This window comes from Oncorhynchus keta, unplaced genomic scaffold (assembly GCF_023373465.1).
Source record: "Oncorhynchus keta strain PuntledgeMale-10-30-2019 unplaced genomic scaffold, Oket_V2 Un_contig_9899_pilon_pilon, whole genome shotgun sequence".
In the NCBI taxonomy this organism is placed as follows: domain Eukaryota; kingdom Metazoa; phylum Chordata; class Actinopteri; order Salmoniformes; family Salmonidae; genus Oncorhynchus; species Oncorhynchus keta.
The window spans coordinates 14141-27604 of NW_026290714.1; the positions used below are offsets into that span (position 1 = coordinate 14141).

Below are 13464 nucleotides of genomic sequence, written 5' to 3' on the forward strand. Positions count from 1 at the left end.
TAAATAAACCGTATCCTATTCATGTAGTTCAGGTAGCAACTAGTCTGGTAGTCTGTACGAAACAGTGAGAAAGAAAGAGAGAGAGAGAAAAAAGGCTCCCATTTTGAATTCTTAATTCTGGAATGTCCATTTAAATTCTACACCTAAACGCCAATATAAACGATTGGAGAAGAGTCTTGGCATCTATTGCCACATTTGGTCTTGCATCATTAGAGTGTGTTAGTTAGGGATGTCAGTAGTCTGGTATGATGAGGTGCATTTAGAAGGAGACAGTGATGTGAGTAGTCAGTAGTCTGGTATGATGAGGTCCATTTAGAAGGAGACAGTGATGTGAGTAGTCAGTAGTCTGGTATGATGAGAAGGAGACCATTCAGTAGTCTGGTATGATGAGGTCCATTTAGAAGGAGACAGTGATGTGAGTAGTCAGTAGTCTGGTATGATGAGGTGCATTTAGAAGGAGACAGTGATGTGAGTAGTCAGTAGTCTGGTATGTAGGTCCATTTAGAAGGAGACAGTGATGTCAGTAGTCAGTAGTCATGATTCCAGAAGGAGACAGTGATGTGAGTAGTCAGTAGTCTGGCATTTATGATGAGTAGTCTGGTATGATGAGGTCCATTTAGAAGGAGACAGTGATGTCAGTAGTCTGGTAGTAGTCAGTAGTAGTCTGGTATGATGAGGTCCATTTAGAAGGAGAATAAGTGATGTGAGTAGTCAGGTCTGGTATGATGAGGTCCATTTAGAAGGAGACATTTAGTCTGGTAGATGAGGTCCATTTAGAAGGAGATGAGACATTTAGAAGGAGACAGTGATGTGAGTAGTCAGTAGTCTGGTATGATGAGGTCCATTTAGAAGGAGACATTTGATGTGATGTCAGTAGTCTGGTAGTCCATTTAGAAGGAGACAGTCAGTCTGGTATGATGAGGTCCATTTAGAAGGAGACAGTGATGTGAGTAGTCAGTAGTCTGGTATGATGAGGTCCATTTAGAAGGAGACAGTGATGTGAGTAGTCAGTAGTCTGGTATGATGAGGTCCATTTAGAAGGAGACAGTGATGTGAGTAGTCAGTAGTCTGGTATGATGAGGTCCATTTAGAAGGAGACAGTGATGTCAGTAGTCTGGTATGATGAGGTCCATTTAGAAGGAGACAGTGATGTGAGTAGTCAGTAGTCTGGTATGATGAGGTCCATTTAGAAGGAGACAGTGATGTGAGTAGTCAGTAGTCTGGTATGATGAGGTCCATTTAGAAGGAGACAGTGATGTGAGTAGTCAGTAGTCTGGTATGATGAGGTCCATTTAGAAGGAGACAGTGATGTGAGTAGTCAGTAGTCTGGTATGATGAGGTCCATTTAGAAGGAGAGACAGTGATGTGAGTAGTCAGTAGTCTGGTATGATGAGGTCCATTTAGAAGGAGACAGTGATGTGAGTAGTCAGTAGTCTGGTATGATGAGGTCAGTAGTCATTTAGAAGGAGACAGTGATGTGAGTAGTCAGTAGTCTGGTCCATTTATGATGAGGTCAGTAGTCATTTAGAAGGAGACAGTGATGTGAGTAGTCAGTAGTCTGGTATGATGAGGTCCATTTAGAAGGAGACAGTGATGTGAGTAGTCAGTAGTCTGGTATGATGAGGTCCATTTAGAAGGAGACAGTGATATGAGTAGTCAGTAGTCTGGTATGATGAGGTCCATATTGATGTACACAGACACATAGAAATGCATCACAGGGTTCTAGTTTTGTTACAATGAGGAACCATTTACATCTAGGATGACATATGAAGATATTCTGAGGTCTGTGAGAATCTTCTGGTATGATGACCTCCTTCTAGAGATAAAAAGGGTCGGTTCAGTAGCGCACACACCGTAGCAAAACGTCCATTTGCAACAGAACACATAAATGAATGTAGTCTTATGATGAAAAAAGGAGACAGTCCCTGAGTAGTTTTTTGTCTGTTTGATGAGGTCCATTTAGAAGGAGAACCCTGATGTAGTCTGCTGATGACATCATTCAAAGGAGACAGACGGTAGTCAGTAGTCTGGAGGATGAGGTCCATTCAGGAGAACGGTGAGGAGACAGTGGACTACAGTTCCCTTGGATCTTGAGTATGGCGTCTGGTATGATGAGGTCCGGTCAGTAGTCTCCAGACTGTCCATTTAGACGGAGAGGATCTGAGTGCGCTGTCAGCCTAGTCTCCTCATGATGAGCTGCATCCCTAGAGAGGAGAGACAGATGGAGAGTCAGGAGGGATGAGAGACAGAGGGAGAGAAGGAGACAGAGGGAGTAGACAGTAGTCTGCAGATGAGGAGAGACATTTAGGGAAGGAGACAGATGTGAGTAGACAGTAGACAGAGGGAGAGACAGAGGTCCATTTAGAAGAGAGACAGAGCAGAGCAGAGGGAGAGAGGGAGAGACAGAGGGAGAGAGAGGTCAGAGGGAGAGGGAGGGACAGATGATGAGAGACAGAGACAGTGATGTGAGTAGTCAGAGTCTGGTATGATGAGGTCCAGAGGGACACAGACAGAGGAGAGGAGACAGAGAGATGCAGAGACAGTAGTCTGGATGAGACAGAGGTCCATTTAGAGAGACAGAGGGAGAGACAGTGAGAGACAGAGAGGACCACAGAGGCAGAGAGACAGGAGATGAGGACAGAGACAGAGACAGTGGAGAGAGACAGAGGTCAGAGTCAGAGGGAGAGACAGATGGAGAGGGAGAGACAGATGAGGCAGAGGCAGAGGCAGAGATGGGAGAGACAGAGGGAGACAGTGATGGAGAGACAGAGACTGGAGAGGGAGGACAGATTAGAGAGACAGATGGAGAGACAGAGAGACAGATGGAGAGGACAGATGGAGACAGAGACAGAGGAGAGAGACAGACAGAGACAGAGGGAGAGAGAGGCAGACAGGGAGAGACAGATGGAGAGGGAGAGACAGATGGGAGAGACAGAGGGAGAGACAGATGGAGGGGAGAGATGGAGGAGACAGATGGAGAGAGACAGAGGGAGACAGAGGGAGAGACAGAGGGAGAGAGAGAGAGAGAGAGGAGAGACAGAGGCAGAGACAGAGAGAGACAGAGGGAGAGACAGAGGAGAGAGACAGATGCAGAGACAGAGGAGAGACAGATGGAGAGGGAGAGACAGAGGAGAGAGACAGAGACAGGGAGAGAGACAGAGGGAGAGACAGAGAGGGAGAGACAGAGGCAGGACAGAGGGAGAGACAGAGGGAGAGACAGAGGGAGAGACAGAGGGAGACATCAGAGGACAGATGCAGAGACAGAGGGAGAGACAGAGGGAGAGACAGAGGAGAGAGGGACAGATGCAGAGAGAGGACAGATGGGAGAGACAGAGACAGAGAGGAGAGACAGAGGGAGAGACAGAGGACAGAGGGAGAGACAGAGGACAGAGACAGAGAGGAGAGACAGATGGAGAGAGGGAGAGACAGAGGGAGAGACAGATGCAGAGACAGAGGGAGAGACAGAGGGAGAGGAGAGACAGACAGGGAGAGACAGAGGAGAGACAGAGGGAGAGACAGAGGGAGAGAGAGACAGAGGGAGAGACAGAGGGAGAGACAGAGGAGAGACAGAGGGAGAGACAGAGAGCAGAGGGAGAGACAGAGGGAGAGACAGATGGAGAGGGAGAGACAGATGGAGAGAGACAGATGGAGGGAGAGACAGAGAGAGACAGAGGGAGAGACAGAGGGAGAGACAGAGAGGACAGAGACAGAGGGAGAGACAGAGGGAGAGGGAGAGAGAGACAGAGGAGAGGAGAGACAGAGGGAGAGACAGAGGGAGAGAGGAGAGACAGAGAGGAGAGACAGAGGAGAGACAGAGGAGAGACAGAGGAGAGACAGAGGGAGAGACAGAGGGAGAGACAGAGGAGAGACAGAGGGAGAGACAGAGGGAGAGACAGAGGGAGAGACAGACAGGGAGAGACAGAAGGAGAGACAGAGGAGAGACAGAGGGAGAGACAGAGGGAGAGACAGAGGGAGAGACAGAGGAGAGACAGAGGGAGAGACAGTCTGGAGAGAGGGAGAGACAGAGGGAGAGACAGACAGAGGGAGAGACAGAGGGAGAGACAGAGGGAGAGACAGAGGAGAGACAGAGGGAGAGACAGACAGAGGGAGAGACAGAGGGAGAGACAGAGGGAGAGACAGACAGGGAGAGACAGACAGGGAGAGACAGAGGGAGAGACAGAGGGAGAGACAGAGGGAGAGACAGAGGAGAGACAGAGGGAGAGACAGAGGGAGAGACAGAGGGAGAGACAGAGAGGGAGAGACAGAGGGAGAGACAGAGGGAGAGACAGAGGGAGAGACAGAGGGAGAGACAGAGGGAGAGACAGAGGGAGAGACAGACAGAGGAGAGACAGAGGGAGAGACAGAGGGAGAGACAGAGAGACAGAGAGACAGAGGGAGAGACAGAGGGAGAGACAGAGGAGAGACAGAGGGAGAGACAGAGGGAGAGACAGAGGGAGAGACAGAGGGAGAGACAGAGGGAGAGACAGAGGGAGAGACAGAGGAGCATCAGATCAGAGGGAGGAGAGAAACACAGCTGAGACAGACAGACTGGTTGTTGCCAGACAGTCTGAGTAATTTTGAGACAGTTGTAAGAAACAGCTGATTGTTTGACTTTTATGCCAGACATTAGTTTATATTGATATTACATATTGAATTGAGGACTAAAATAATGTGTTACTTTAGCGGTCTGTGTTCCCGTTCTAAATGAAATAGAGGCCTGTGTTACCTTTCTAAATGAAATAGAGGTCTGTGTTCCCTTTCTAAATGAAATAGGGGACTGTGTTACCTTTCTAAATGAAATAGAGGTCTGTGTTACCTTTCTAAATGAAATAGAGGCCTGTGTTACCTTTCTAAATGAAATAGAGGTCTGTGTTACCTTTCTAAATGAAATAGAGGCCTGTGTTACCTTTCTAAATGAAATAGAGGTCTGTGTTACCTTTCTAAATGAAATAGAGGCCTGTGTTACCTTTCTAAATGAAATAGAGGCCTGTGTTACCTTTCTAAATGAAATAGAGGTCTGTGTTACCTTTCTAAATGAAATAGAGGCCTGTGTTACCTTTCTAAATTAAATAGAGGCCTGTGTTCCCTTTCTAAATGAAATAGAGGTCTGTGTTACCTTTCTAAATGAAATAGAGGTCTGTGTTACCTTTCTAAATGAAATAGAGGCCTGTGTTACCTTTCTAAATGAAATAGAGGTCTGTGTTACCTTTCTAAATGAAATAGAGGCCTGTGTTACCTTTCTAAATTAAATAGAGGCCTGTGTTACCGTTATAAATGAAATAGAGGCCTGTGTTACCTTTCTAAATGAAATAGAGGTCTGTGTTCCCTTTCTAAATGAAATAGAGAGTTACCTTTATAATTGAAATAGAGGCCTGTGTTACCTTTCTAAATGAAATAGAGGCCTGTGTTACCGTTCTAAATGAAATAGAGGCCTGTGTTACCTTTCTAAATGAAATAGAGAGTTACCTTTATAATTGAAATAGAGGCCTGTGTTACCTTTCTAAATGAAATAGAGAGTTACCTTTATAATTGAAATAGAGGCCTGTGTTACCTTTCTAAATGAAATAGAGGCCTGTGTTACCTTTCTAAATGAAATAGAGAGTTACCTTTATAATTGAAATAGAGGCCTGTGTTACCTTTCTAAATGAAATAGAGGCCTGTGTTACCTTTCTAAATGAAATAGAGAGTTACCTTTATAATTGAAATAGAGGCCTGTGTTACCTTTCTAAATGAAATAGAGGCCTGTGTTACCTTTCTAAATGAAATAGAGAGTTACCTTTATAATTGAAATAGAGGCCTGTGTTACCGTTCTAATTGAAATAGAGGCCTGTGTTACCGTTCTAATTGAAATAGAGGCCTGTGTTACCGTTCTAATTGAAATAGAGGCCTGTGTTCCCTTTCTAAATGAAATAGAGGCCTGTGTTCCCTTTCTAAATGAAATAGAGGCCTGTGTTACAGTTCTAAATGAAATAGAGGCCTGTGTTAGAGTTCTAATTGAAATAGAGGCCTGTGTTAGAGTTCTGGTGAAATAGAGGCCTGTGTTCCCTTTCTAAATGAAATAGAGGCCTGTGTTACCGTTCTAATTGAAATAGAGGCCTGTGGGAGAGTTCTAATTGAAATAGAGGCCTGTGTTACCGTTCTAATTGAAATAGAGGCCTGTGTTACCGTTCTAATTGAAATAGAGGCCTGTGTTATGTGGAGTTCTAATTGAAATAGAGGCCTGTGTTCCCTTTCTAAATGAAATAGAGGCCTGTGTTCCCTTTCTAAATGAAATAGAGGCCTGTGTTCCCTTTCTAAATGAAATAGAGGCCTGTGTTACCGTTCTAAATGAAATAGAGGCCTGTGTTAGTTCTAATTGAAATAGAGGCCTGTGTTCCCTTTCTAAATGAAATAGAGGCCTGTGTTCCCTTTCTAAATGAAATAGAGGCCTGTGTTACCTTTCTAAATGAAATAGAGGCCTGTGTTACCTTTCTAAATTAAATAGAGGCCTGTGTTACCTTTCTAAATGAAATAGAGGCCTGTGTTACCTTTCTAAATTAAATAGAGGCCTGTGTTACCTTTCTAAATTAAATAGAGGCCTGTGTTACCTTTCTAAATGAAATAGAGGCCTGTGTTACCTTTCTAAATGAAATAGAGGCCTGTGTTACCTTTCTAAATTAAATAGAGGCCTGTGTTACCTTTCTAAATGAAATAGAGGCCTGTGTTACCTTTCTAAATTAAATAGAGGCCTGTGTTACCGTTCTAAATGAAATAGAGGCCTGTGTTACCTTTCTAAATGAAATAGAGAGTTACCTTTATAATTGAAATAGAGGCCTGTGTTACCGTTCTAAATGAAATAGAGGCCTGTGTTACCTTTCTAAATTAAATAGAGGCCTGTGTTACCTTTCTAAATGAAATAGAGGCCTGTGTTACCTTTCTAAATGAAATAGAGGCCTGTGTTACCTTTCTAATTGAAATAGAGGCCTGTGTTACCGTTCTAAATGAAATAGAGGCCTGTGTTACCTTTCTAAATGAAATAGAGGCCTGTGTTACCTTTATAAATGAAATAGAGGCCTGTGTTACCGTTCTAAATGAAATAGAGGCCTGTGTTACCTTTCTAAATGAAATAGAGGCCTGTTGTTACCCTTCTAAATGAAATAGAGGCCTGTGTTACCCTTCTAAATGAAATAGAGGCCTGTTGTTACCCTTCTAAATGAAATAGAGGCCTGTGTTCCCTTTCTAAATGAAATAGAGGCCTGTGTTACCTTTCTAAATGAAATAGAGGCCTGTGTTACCTTTCTAAATGAAATAGAGGCCTGTTGTTACCGTTCTAAATGAAATAGAGGCTTGTGTTACCGTTCTAAATGAAATAGAGGCCTGTGTTACCGTTCTAAATTAAATAGAGGTCTGTGTTACCTTTCTAAATGAAATAGAGGCCTGTGTTACCTTTCTAAATTAGGCAATTGTGTTACCGTTCTAAATGAAATAGAGGCCTGTTGTTACCGTTCTAAATGAAATAGAGGCCTGTGTTACCTTTCTAAATGAAATAGAGGCTGTGTTACCTTTCTAAATGAAATAGAGGCCTGTGTTCCCTTTCTAAATGAAATAGAGGCCTGTGTTACCGTTCTAAATGAAATAGAGGCCTGTGTTACCTTTCTAAATGAAATAGAGGCCTGTGTTACCTTTCTAAATGAAATAGAGGCCTGTGTTCCCTTTCTAAATGAAATAGAGGCCTGTGTTACCATTCTAAATGAAATAGAGGCCTGTGTTACCTTTCTAAATTAAATAGAGGCCTGTGTTACCTTTCTAAATGAAATAGAGGCCTGTGTTACCTTTCTAAATTAAATAGAGGCCTGTGTTACCTTTCTAAATGAAATAGAGGCCTGTGTTACCTTTCTAAATGAAATAGAGGCCTGTGTTACCTTTCTAAATGAAATAGAGGCCTGTGTTACCTTTCTAAATTGAAATAGAGGCCTGTGTTACCTTTCTAAATGAAATAGAGGCCTGTGTTACCTTTCTAAATTAAATAGAGGCCTGTGTTACCGTTCTAAATGAAATAGAGGCCTGTGTTACCTTTCTAAATGAAATAGAGAGTTACCTTTATAATTGAAATAGAGGCCTGTGTTACCTTTCTAAATGAAATAGAGAGTTACCTTTATAATTGAAATAGAGGCCTGTGTTACCTTTCTAAATGAAATAGAGGCCTGTGTTACCTTTCTAAATGAAATAGAGAGTTACCTTTATAATTGAAATAGAGGCCTGTGTTACCTTTCTAAATGAAATAGAGGCCTGTGTTACCTTTCTAAATGAAATAGAGAGTTACCTTTATAATTGAAATAGAGGCCTGTGTTACCGTTCTAATTGAAATAGAGGCCTGTGTTACCGTTCTAATTGAAATAGAGGCCTGTGTTACCGTTCTAATTGAAATAGAGGCCTGTGTTCCCTTTCTAAATGAAATAGAGGCCTGTGTTCCCTTTCTAAATGAAATAGAGGCCTGTGTTACCGTTCTAAATGAAATAGAGGCCTGTGTTACCGTTCTAATTGAAATAGAGGCCTGTGTTACCGTTCTAATTGAAATAGAGGCCTGTGTTCCCTTTCTAAATGAAATAGAGGCCTGTGTTACCGTTCTAATTGAAATAGAGGCCTGTGTTACCGTTCTAATTGAAATAGAGGCCTGTGTTACCGTTCTAATTGAAATAGAGGCCTGTGTTACCGTTCTAATTGAAATAGAGGCCTGTGTTACCGTTCTAATTGAAATAGAGGCCTGTGTTCCCTTTCTAAATGAAATAGAGGCCTGTGTTCCCTTTCTAAATGAAATAGAGGCCTGTGTTCCCTTTCTAAATGAAATAGAGGCCTGTGTTACCGTTCTAAATGAAATAGAGGCCTGTGTTACCGTTCTAATTGAAATAGAGGCCTGTGTTCCCTTTCTAAATGAAATAGAGGCCTGTGTTCCCTTTCTAAATGAAATAGAGGCCTGTGTTACCGTTCTAAATGAAATAGAGGCCTGTGTTACCTTTCTAAATTAAATAGAGGCCTGTGTTACCTTTCTAAATGAAATAGAGGCCTGTGTTACCTTTCTAAATTAAATAGAGGCCTGTGTTACCTTTCTAAATTAAATAGAGGCCTGTGTTACCTTTCTAAATGAAATAGAGGCCTGTGTTACCTTTCTAAATGAAATAGAGGCCTGTGTTACCTTTCTAAATTAAATAGAGGCCTGTGTTACCTTTCTAAATGAAATAGAGGCCTGTGTTACCTTTCTAAATTAAATAGAGGCCTGTGTTACCGTTCTAAATGAAATAGAGGCCTGTGTTACCTTTCTAAATGAAATAGAGAGTTACCTTTATAATTGAAATAGAGGCCTGTGTTACCGTTCTAAATGAAATAGAGGCCTGTGTTACCTTTCTAAATTAAATAGAGGCCTGTGTTACCTTTCTAAATGAAATAGAGGCCTGTGTTACCTTTCTAAATGAAATAGAGGCCTGTGTTACCTTTCTAAATGAAATAGAGGCCTGTGTTACCGTTCTAAATGAAATAGAGGCCTGTGTTACCTTTCTAAATTAAATAGAGGCCTGTGTTACCTTTATAAATGAAATAGAGGCCTGTGTTAGAGTTCTAAATGAAATAGAGGCCTGTGTTACCTTTCTAAATGAAATAGAGGCCTGTTGTTACCCTTCTAAATGAAATAGAGGCCTGTTGTTACCCTTCTAAATGAAATAGAGGCCTGTTGTTACCCTTCTAAATGAAATAGAGGCCTGTGTTCCCTTTCTAAATGAAATAGAGGCCTGTGTTACCTTTCTAAATGAAATAGAGGCCTGTGTTACCTTTCTAAATGAAATAGAGGCCTGTTGTTACCGTTCTAAATGAAATAGAGGCTTGTGTTACCGTTCTAAATGAAATAGAGGCCTGTTGTTACCGTTCCAAATTAAATAGAGGTCTGTGTTACCTTTCTAAATGAAATAGAGGCCTGTGTTACCTTTCTAAATTAAATAGAGGCTTGTGTTACCGTTCTAAATGAAATAGAGGCCTGTTGTTACCGTTCTAAATGAAATAGAGGCCTGTGTTACCTTTCTAAATGAAATAGAGGCATGTGTTACCTTTCTAAATGAAATAGAGGCCTGTGTTCCCTTTCTAAATGAAATAGAGGCCTGTGTTACCGTTCTAAATGAAATAGAGGCCTGTGTTACCGTTCTAATTGAAATAGAGGCCTGTGTTCCCTTTCTAAATGAAATAGAGGCCTGTGTTCCCTTTCTAAATGAAATAGAGGCCTGTGTTACCGTTCTAAATGAAATAGAGGCCTGTGTTACCTTTCTAAATTAAATAGAGGCCTGTGTTACCTTTCTAAATGAAATAGAGGCCTGTGTTACCTTTCTAAATTAAATAGAGGCCTGTGTTACCTTTCTAAATTAAATAGAGGCCTGTGTTACCTTTCTAAATGAAATAGAGGCCTGTGTTACCTTTCTAAATGAAATAGAGGCCTGTGTTACCTTTCTAAATTAAATAGAGGCCTGTGTTACCTTTCTAAATGAAATAGAGGCCTGTGTTACCTTTCTAAATTAAATAGAGGCCTGTGTTACCGTTCTAAATGAAATAGAGGCCTGTGTTACCTTTCTAAATGAAATAGAGAGTTACCTTTATAATTGAAATAGAGGCCTGTGTTACCGTTCTAAATGAAATAGAGGCCTGTGTTACCTTTCTAAATTAAATAGAGGCCTGTGTTACCTTTCTAAATGAAATAGAGGCCTGTGTTACCTTTCTAAATGAAATAGAGGCCTGTGTTACCTTTCTAATTGAAATAGAGGCCTGTGTTACCGTTCTAAATGAAATAGAGGCCTGTGTTACCTTTCTAAATTAAATAGAGGCCTGTGTTACCTTTATAAATGAAATAGAGGCCTGTGTTACCGTTCTAAATGAAATAGAGGCCTGTGTTACCTTTCTAAATGAAATAGAGGCCTGTTGTTACCCTTCTAAATGAAATAGAGGCCTGTTGTTACCCTTCTAAATGAAATAGAGGCCTGTTGTTACCCTTCTAAATGAAATAGAGGCCTGTGTTCCCTTTCTAAATGAAATAGAGGCCTGTGTTACCTTTCTAAATGAAATAGAGGCCTGTGTTACCTTTCTAAATGAAATAGAGGCCTGTTGTTACCGTTCTAAATGAAATAGAGGCTTGTGTTACCGTTCTAAATGAAATAGAGGCCTGTTGTTACCGTTCCAAATTAAATAGAGGTCTGTGTTACCTTTCTAAATGAAATAGAGGCCTGTGTTACCTTTCTAAATTAAATAGAGGCTTGTGTTACCGTTCTAAATGAAATAGAGGCCTGTTGTTACCGTTCTAAATGAAATAGAGGCCTGTGTTACCTTTCTAAATGAAATAGAGGCATGTGTTACCTTTCTAAATGAAATAGAGGCCTGTGTTACCTTTCTAAATGAAATAGAGGCCTGTGTTACCTTTCTAAATGAAATAGAGGCCTGTGTTACCTTTCTAAATGAAATAGAGGCCTGTGTTCCCTTTCTAAATGAAATAGAGAGTTACCTTTCTAAATGAAATAGAGGCCTGTGTTACCTTTCTAAATGAAATAGAGGCCTGTGTTACCTTTCTAAATGAAATAGAGGCCTGTGTTACCTTTCTAAATGAAATAGAGGCCTGTGTTACCTTTCTAAATGAAATAGAGGCCTGTGTTACCTTTCTAAATGAAATAGAGGCCTGTGTTACCTTTATAATTGAAATAGAGGCCTGTGTTACCTTTCTAAATGAAATAGAGGCCTGTTGTTACCCTTCTAAATGAAATAGAGGCCTGTTGTTACCCTTCTAAATGAAATAGAGGCCTGTGTTACCTTTCTAAATGAAATAGAGACCTGTGTTACCTTTCTAAATGAAATAGAGGCCTGTGTTACCTTTCTAAATTAAATAGAGGCTTGTGTTACCGTTCCAAATGAAATAGAGGCCTATGTTACATTTCTAAATTAAATAGACAGTTACCTTTCTAAATGAAATAGAGGCCTGTGTTACCTTTCTAAATGAAATAGAGGCCTGTGTTACCTTTCTAAATGAAATAGAGGCCTGTGTTACCTTTCTAAATTAAATAGAGGCTTGTGTTACCTTTCTAAATGAAATAGAGGCCTGTGTTACCTTTCTAAATGAAATAGAGGCCTGTGTTACCTTTCTAAATTAAATAGAGGCTTGTGTTACCGTTCCAAATGAAATAGAGGCCTGTGTTACCTTTCTAAATTAAATAGAGGCCTGTGTTCCCTTTCTAAATGAAATAGAGACCTGTGTTACCGTTCCAAATGAAATAGAGGCCTGTGTTACCTTTCTAAATTAAATAGAGGCTTGTGTTACCGTTCCAAATGAAATAGAGGCCTGTGTTCCCTTTCTAAATTAAATAGAGGCTTGTGTTACCGTTCCAAATGAAATAGAGGCCTGTGTTACCTTTCTAAATAAAATAGAGGCCTGTTGTTACCGTTCTAAATGAAATAGAGGCCTGTGTTCCCTTTCTAAATGAAATAGAGGCCTGTGTTACCTTTCTAAATGAAATAGAGGCCTGTGTTACCTTTCTAAATGAAATAGAGGCCTGTGTTACCTTTCTAAATGAAATAGAGGCCTGTGTTACCTTTCTAAATGAAATAGAGGCCTGTTGTTACCCTTCTAAATGAAATAGAGGCCTGTTGTTACCCTTCTAAATGAAATAGAGGCCTGTGTTACCTTTCTAAATGAAATAGAGACCTGTGTTCCCTTTCTAAATGAAATAGAGGCCTGTGTTACCTTTCTAAATGAAATAGAGGCCTGTGTTACCTTTCTAAATGAAATAGAGGTCTGTGTTCCCTTTCTAAATGAAATAGAGGCCTGTGTTACCTTTCTAAATGAAATAGAGGCCTGTGTTACCTTTCTAAATTAAATAGAGGCTTGTGTTACCGTTCCAAATGAAATAGAGGCCTGTGTTCCCTTTCTAAATGAAATAGAGGCTTGTGTTACCGTTCCAAATGAAATAGAGGCCTGTGTTACCTTTCTAAATAAAATAGAGGCCTGTTGTTACCTTTCTAAATGAAATAGAGGCCTGTGTTCCCTTTCTAAATGAAATAGAGGCATGTGTTACCTTTCTAAATGAAATAGAGGCCTGTGTTCCCTTTCTAATTGAAATAGGGGACTGTGTTACCTTACTAAATGAAATAGAGGCCTGTGTTCCCTTTCTAAATGAAATAGAGGCCTGTGTTCCCTTTCTAAATGAAATAGAGGCCTGTGTTCCCTTTCTAATTGAAATAGGGGACTGTGTTACCTTTCTAAATGAAATAGAGGCCTGTGTTACCTTTCTAAATGAAATAGAGGTCTGTGTTACCCTTCTAAATGAAATAGAGGCCTGTGTTACTTTTCTAAATGAAATAGAGGCCTGTGTTATCTTTCTAAATGAAATAGAGGCCTGTGTTACTTTTCTAAATGAAATAGAGGCCTGTGTTCCCTTTCTAAATGAAATAGAGACCTGTGTTCCCTTT

The 13464-nt window shown here is 40.8% G+C and overlaps 1 long non-coding RNA gene across 5 annotated transcripts; it reads left to right on the plus strand.

The window, feature by feature from the left end:
- Window positions 1-143: 143 nt before the first annotated feature.
- LOC127927217 (uncharacterized) lies at window positions 144-1707 on the plus strand. 5 transcript variants are annotated; one of them, XR_008126630.1, is made up of 4 exons: window positions 144-306; window positions 923-1339; window positions 1395-1447; window positions 1572-1642. It is a non-coding gene; the product is annotated as an uncharacterized LOC127927217 (long non-coding RNA). The 5 variants fall into 5 exon arrangements; XR_008126627.1 differs by having other exon boundaries at window positions 923-1447; window positions 1572-1707; XR_008126631.1 differs by lacking the exon at window positions 1395-1447 and having other exon boundaries at window positions 1572-1648.
- The last annotated feature ends 11757 nt before the right edge of the window (window positions 1708-13464 follow it).